The 6,262-nt window shown below is 41.2% G+C and overlaps 1 pseudogene; it reads right to left on the minus strand.

Moving 5' to 3' along the window:
* The window catches only part of LOC124031887, a 139,500-nt pseudogene extending 133,509 nt beyond the window's left edge, over positions 1 to 5,991 (minus strand).
* Between the last annotated feature and the right edge of the window lie 271 nt (positions 5,992 to 6,262).

The following is a 6,262-nucleotide window of genomic DNA, read 5'->3' on the forward strand; positions in this document are numbered from 1 at the left end:
AAAGCAATAGATCATAAGTAGCCTAGCTATAGTTGGCTAGGTCAACCATACATCCTCCAAAGATGGAGATGAAGTGCCAGAGGTCAGTTCGAGAACTGAAGCAGTGGGGTGTAAAAAGATGCATCTCTAAAACCATTTTAGCATTCATCTCACAGTGAGACACCATGATTGGGACTCATAATCATCAAAGATACGGACAATATAGACAAATAGCCCATGGCCTATTTTGATCCAACATGCTAATTCATCTGACGGGATAGCCTCTCAGAACGAGAGCAGTAGCCTACCTACCGTACAAGGTGATTGAAAATAATCCAAGAAAGTATGGATTACAGCGGCCCAGAGAGGGTCTCAGACCCCCTGATTGAGACATGACCCCCCCCCCCCTAACATAACGAGACGATAACTGACTGAATAGACCCAGAAAAATACTATAACTAAACAAAGCATTTTTGTCATTTCCGTTGACGGAAGCAAAATGTTAACTAAATGTTCTCTGTGACTACAATCTTACTAGTCAGTGGATTTGACAAGAGTTTTTGGAGACATTGAGAGCTTTTCAGTGTTATTTGTTTGGTCTAATCAAAAGCATGCATGACATGAGCAGGATTGTAAAGGCTTTCTCATTAAATTGTTGCAATGCGGTGAAAAATATATACCATGCCCAGGTCATTCACGAGTCACCTCTCTGCCAGGCAACCGTTGTCCAATCTGGCGGCAACAAATCAATCATGTGAATTAGGCATGGCTACTCTCCCAGTGGTACAAGCTCCTGGAAGAAAAAATGGCAACATTTGGAGCCACTTTACGTATAAGATCGATTCAAACAAGACAAGAATGCAATGATTTCCACGGGAAAAGACAGGGTTTGTTATATCGCTGACAGGGAGACAGGTTGACAGGGAAAAATACTACCAACCTCAAAAGACATCGGAAAGCACATCATTCCAATATATAAGCTCAGGTAATAACATATTGATAATGCTAGCTAGTTAGCTTGCTGTAACCACTACTTATGACATAACTTTGATTACAACATTGCTACGGTATGTCAAGGGACAGGGTTCCAGACTGCGACCATTTAGTCACATTTTGCGATGCGACCCTTTGACTTGGCTGTGCAAGTTACATTTTTATTGATCGCATCAGTGCGAGCTGAACATTCATTACATGGTCACCTCACTCAAAAGTTTCAAAACTTGTTTTTTTCTTTCTGCTAAAAGCATGATTTGGTCAAACAATAAACTACATTATCCTCATGATTCCTGTAATGAAAGTGCCTACTGTAGCCCCTTTGCCTGTTTCTCTGGGGCCTGCTTCTGTGATGAGCGAGCCACTTGATGTGCACTCTGGGAGAGGGGAAAAAGGTGTCTGTTGTATAACATTTCAAAATTCAATTGTGGGAAATACATAGCTTTGGAAGAAACAACTTTAATAATTTAATTTTCATCTCTTAATATTGAGCTCAATATAGGAACTATTTTACAACGAAGATATTTTATATGGCTTTAAGATACGAAGCCCGCAACATAACACAATTGCGCATGGGCTATTGTGAGTGTAGCGCCTTGCGGTCGGATGCCAACCAGTTGCCATACCAAGTGGTGATGCAGCCATTCAAGATTAGGGCTGTGGCGGTCATGATATTTTGTCAGTCGGTGATTGTCAAGCAAATAACAGTCAGTCTCACGGTAATTGACCGTTAATCTCCTAGCTTCCATGCATAGCCTACAAGTCACTGATGCAGTGAGCTGATGGCCTTATGACTGTGGCCTACAGTAGTTCATTTAGCAGACAAGATTTGCTTAGAATTATGTGGCATTATTTTTTATTATTATAGAGTATGAAGAATACAATTGAATTTAGCTGAATAAAATAGAAAGGGTGTGCACATGCGGCTATTCTGTGTTGAGCAGTTAACAAAGAAACAGGTCCTCCTATATTCTTAGTATTTATGCAACTTTAGTTGTGATACAAATGTTGGGTTATATGTTTGGATTTTAATAGATTCTAAAGGTTGCATGATGCGACAGTAATGATGATTTGAAAAAAAGTGTTGCATGAAAGTCATGAGCTCTGATTTGTTTCTTGTGCAGGCTGCACACAACTCATCAGTCTCTCATTCACAATTTGACAAGCACTTCATAATATTTTCACCAGGCCTCCAATTTCCCGGCAGCATCCCCCTTGTGTGGCCGTAATTCCCCCTAAAAATGATCTTGCTCAAACTTGAAACTCACTTGCCGCCTATGTATGCCAGTTAGGCGCTACACCAGTTGTGAAGTGGATTAATGTGCTTAATTTTAAGAAGTTATGTAGCCACTTTAGTTGTGATACAAACCTTATCAAAACATATAGGCCTATGGGCTAAGCTACATGAGGTGTGCGACTATAATTGGGAAAGGTCTGGGGGGAAAAGGCATGCGCTGTTTCTTGCCTTACTGCACACTCTGGGCATCATTCACAAGTGATAATATATCATTCACAAGTGACAGGCTAATATTTTCACCTATCTGACTATTCTGTATTTAATATTGTCTTCACATGTACTAAATAATATATATATGAAATTAGTCTTGATTTAGAATGGACCATTATCATGCCCCTGTCTCGGAACAGGGGCATGGGAAAAAAAAGGTAATATATGCCCATAAATAGCGAATGTAGGACTCTTGATAGGCTACTAATGACAATCAGCAGCATCAGAGCTTGGATAAGCCAAGTTACCGTGACCGTGAATTAGACTACGGTCATGACTCGTGTCCACCAGTGTGGTGGTAATACGGGCACCGTAACAGCCCTAGTCAAGATGCTATCAATTGTACAGCTGTAAAACTTTTTGAGGATTTGAGGGCCCATTCCAATTATTTTCAGCCTCTTTTTTCACGATTGTGTTTGTGTGTGGACCATGTTAATTCCTTAGTGATGTGGACACCGTGGAAGTTGAAGCTCTCGGCCCGCTCCACTACAGCCCTGTCGATGTTGTTGGGGGTGTGCTCGGGCCTCCGTTTCTGTAGTCTACCATCAGCTCCATTGTCTTGCTGATGTTGAGGGAGAGGTTGTTGTCCTGACACCACACTGCCAGGTCACTGACCTCCCTATAGGCTGTCTCATTGTCATCGGGGATCAGGCCTACCACGGTTGTGTCGACAGAAAACTTAATGATGGTGTTGGAATCGTACACAGCCACGCAGTCGTGGGTGAACAGGGAGTGCAGAAGGGGATTAAGCACGCAGCCCTGAGGGGCCCCCGTGTTGAGGGTCAGTGTGGCTGATGTGTTGTTGCCTACCTTCACCACCTGGGGACAGCCCTTCAGGAAGTCCAGGATCCAGTTGCAGAGGGAGGTGTTTAGTCCTAGGCCTGAGCTTAGTGTTGAGCTTGGAGGGCACTATGGTGTTGCGCACTGATCTGTAGTCAATTAACAGCTTTCTCACATAGGTGTTACTCTTGTCCAGATGGCAGAGGGCAGTGCGGGGTGCAATATAGATTATCTATTGAAAAACAAAATTCTGAAAATTCTGGAGCCCTATTTTAACAGTAAAATATAACAACAATACCCTATTGTCAACTCACAATTCATGACAATCACTGGATTAAGTTGCACATCAACATCTTTAATCATGCATTCCTGCTTGGACATGTTAGATGAAACAACTTATTTATTGAATAGCCTACCATCTCAGTGGTCTATTACAGAGCCTAAAGCACTGAGAATGTCTTTCTACAGTGATTTAAAAAAATAATAGTTTGCGTGACACGGAGGAAAAAAATTGGTGTGACCAAATCATGGGCTGGTGACATGGCACCAACTGAAAAAGTTAGTAGCACCAGTTCCACCAGGGGAAAATGTTAGTCTGGAGCCCTGTCAAGGGTGTGATTTAAAAAAAATCTGCTGCAGAGTAATGTGTTCTTCTGCCAATTTGGCTGTTAGGGAGAGAATCATGCGCTAGGATGTTAGGCCGAAAAATATGTCGGCAGGACAAGGCTATGTATGTTTGTGCACATGGAAGTCAGTGATTTATGTTTATTATAGATTAATGAAGCAACACAAATGTGATGTAACTAAAAATGAATGGGCATTTAGATGACTAAAATGGCCCCCTGTTTTTGTCATTTTGACAATAACTGGACTAAATCCTTATTCAAATGACAAAAATGTGACTAAGCTTAATAGTATTTAAGTCAAAATGACTAAGACTAGACTAAATCTAAAAAAAGATTGCAAAAATGAAGACTGCCCAAAATTTAGGAAAGCCAAACTTTGGAGGGGGTCTCTAAATAATGATGATTTAACCATTATCCTATTTGTTTAAAATGTAAATTGTATGCCAGCTGCTACAGTGGAAAGCTTATTCCAAATGAAACAACAACCCCACCTCTGTGTCATGGTTAAAAACATGTTTCCCCATGTGGTTGCACTCATCATCCAGAGACCGTCCTGTATTTCAGCACCTTTTCAGATGTCCCAACTGTCAGATGTCCCAACTGTTCTTTCTACAAAAAAAGGTCATTTTGTCAACAAGACTCCAAAATTAATTCAGGCAACAAGAAAGTAGACCCAATGACAATCGCCGAATGTCATAACACTTCGGTGTTTTGTTACAGATGTCTCTTTCCATTCATTTAACGACGCGAGTGCATACTACTGTTTGGATGAAATTATTATTTTGGACTGAACGAACATGCGCAGGTCTCCTACTTTTTGAAGTGATATGTTTGACAATAAGACGAAACCATGACTGGCTGTGTTCATGACAAATTAAAAGATCATTTTAAAAAAATGTTTACCGTTAAATGACACGTCTTTACTAGTAGGCCCATAAAACATTTTATATTACACGCAAGCGCGTTCACACAGGAGGTCCAGTGAAAGAAAACAGACCACCGAATGCAATTCGCACTCTGGTTATAAATGTTGGGTAGCGTGAAAGTGCATTCATTCATCTGTAAGAGCAATGCATTATGATAACAGCGAGATGGTTTATCAAAAGTAACGTTAGCCTAGACTGATTCTAACAATAATCATGTAGCCTATATATTGTAGCAGGTATCCAACTTGTGTTAAACATAGCCTAAAGCAAAATAGCTATATGTTCTAGACTAGAATAGTTATATCATATGCCGAAAATGTTGACTGAATAAGATATGTAGCAGAGAAAAACGTTGTTTAGGCTATGTGGAGGTGTGGGTTGTCAGGGAACGAACACCATCTCAAAACATACTTTTTGTAGAAGGAAACAAATTAAGCTTTTAAACACCACATTCCATAGCCTACACGAGCATTGCGTAAATGTTGCAGACATGCTGAAGAAGAAGCGGGGGCAGGTGAGAAAACGTGTAGACTTCAAACTCATGGTGCTACCGCACGAGGAGGACTGCACTTTGTATTTACCTTGTTCGCGTGGTAATAGTCCAACGAGCTTAGACAACTTGGATCAGAACCCACACTTGACGGGTGCGTAGGATAAAATCTCACGTCCATGTCAGGGTCTGTGAGACTGACGGCATGAAATCAGTTTCAGTGTCTTTGACTTTGACTCTATTGTTTAGCCAGGAGAGAAAGAAAAGGGGGTTGAGGTTCTCAGTGCACTCTTCCCTCACATCCGTTCGCGGTCGAACTTCTGCACCAACTCGCGTCCCGGTGATGCACAGTCCTTTTTTCGCTAGACTACAAGATGCGTCCACTTTGGAGAGCCAAATGCAGTTATCACTCAACCGTAGAACAAAAGTAACTGCAAATATCCAGATCGGTTATACTATTACCTACTCCAGAACTAATTAAATTAAATATCCCCCCTTTGTTTATGTTAAAAATATATATTTTTAAAAGCGTAAGACTCTAATAATGTTGCTTCTTTTCCCCCCGCTGTTCTCATACTCCATAGGCTTTGTCACGGAGGTGCATATTCATACATTGGTTCCAGGACAGAGAAGTGGTTGGACTGTTCTCCATATGCCATGCGACCTCTGCTGATAAACGGGAAAAGGGGGAGGGGATATTGGGGGCTGCCTTGACAACCGCTCTCCTTTCTGCAACTGCGCGATTCTGATTAGCTGGAAATGTAGTAGTGTGCACGGCTGTGCATTATAAAGAACCCACTGCTACTACAAGGTCTACTTCTTTCCAAAGGTTCCATTTGTTTTAGTGTGCCAAGCTGAAAGGAACTCGTTTGGACCCACATTCTGCTGTCAATGCATGGTTTCTTCATGGTTTTTATTTATTTTCATACTTAAACACAAACCTCTTATTAAAGCACATATT

This window comes from Oncorhynchus gorbuscha, linkage group LG03 (genome assembly GCF_021184085.1).
Source record: "Oncorhynchus gorbuscha isolate QuinsamMale2020 ecotype Even-year linkage group LG03, OgorEven_v1.0, whole genome shotgun sequence".
Lineage (NCBI taxonomy): Eukaryota > Metazoa > Chordata > Actinopteri > Salmoniformes > Salmonidae > Oncorhynchus > Oncorhynchus gorbuscha.